Consider the following 1,351-nt stretch of genomic DNA (forward strand, 5'->3'; position numbering starts at 1 on the left):
CGCTATGAGTCGGAACCGACTCCACGGCACACAACAACAACAACAAATATATGTATATATATAGTATATACAGCATTGTCTTGTCCTGTGCCATTTTCATTTTCACAGTCATTGGTACGTGTGAGTCCAGATATATTGATACACTTTTTAAATATGACACTAAAGATAGAAACCACAAAGGTACAGATGAATGAATTTGGCTGTACAAAACTTCTAAACTGGAGCTTGGGTGTCAAGAATCATGCGATGCTAACTTACCATCGTGTATCTTTTTGTTCTATTGACAATTACTTTAGAAATGACTTTTAAACCATAAACTTTAAAATATAATTTCTACTAAGCTATTCTGAATAATAAAAATCTGTCTTTAAAATCCTCTTTAAAATAGTCTACAAAACTAAGAAAAGCACTATCTAGTAAGTCTTCTCTATCTACTCCTAGCTATTTAATTCACTAACTCATTTGGCAATGTGCAATTGTTCTTTATTCAGGGAAATACTGCTCTGCCTAAAATCCCATGTAGGGTTTTCATCTTTTCAATTGGGTGCCTGACTCTGGCTGCCGTAACGCACGGTGGCCTTATGTGTACCACTGAACTCTCCCAGGGCAACAACAGTCTTATTCATCCCATTCATCCCCTGGCTCACAGCTGGACATATAATAGATACTTAATAAGTACATTTTGGTAACTGAATGTTCACCCTGCCCATCTCCTTGTCTTCATCTCTAGATTGTGGAAACAGAGAATTGTGTGACGCAATGTCGTAGTTTGCCTTTAATTATTATTATCATTGAAACCCAAAAGTAAAAATTTTTATGGCAGAAAATTAAGAATCCTGATAGAATAAAAATAAATTCTTGTCATGAGTACTTTTGAGAATTACAAGCACTGGGGTAGACAATACCATTTTCCAAAGATTAAAAGTAAATTGATATGAGAAGGCCGATTAGTCAGAAGTAAGTAACATTTTACTGAAAATTAAAGCTATGACAAAATATGTGTAAACTGTTGGATGTAAAACTAATTTTCTCAATGTAAAGAAAACAAAAATCCCCACCACTGGACCAATAAATAACATCATGATAAATGGAGAAAAGACTGAAGTTGTCAAAGATTTCATTTTGCTTGGCTCCACCACCAAAATTCATGAAAGCAGCAGTCAAGAATTCAAATGACATATTGCATTAGGCAAATCTGTTGTAAAAGACCTCTTTAAAGTGTTCAAGAGCAAAGTTGTCAGTATGAGGACTAAAATGTGCCTGACCCAAGCATGGTATTTTCAGTAATCTCATATGCATGTGAAAGTTGGAAAAGAATCAGGAAGACCATAGAAGAAATGATACATTTGAG

The sequence above is a fragment of the Chrysochloris asiatica genome, unplaced genomic scaffold (assembly GCF_000296735.1).
Source record: "Chrysochloris asiatica unplaced genomic scaffold, ChrAsi1.0 scaffold00081, whole genome shotgun sequence".
NCBI lineage: Eukaryota > Metazoa > Chordata > Mammalia > Afrosoricida > Chrysochloridae > Chrysochloris > Chrysochloris asiatica.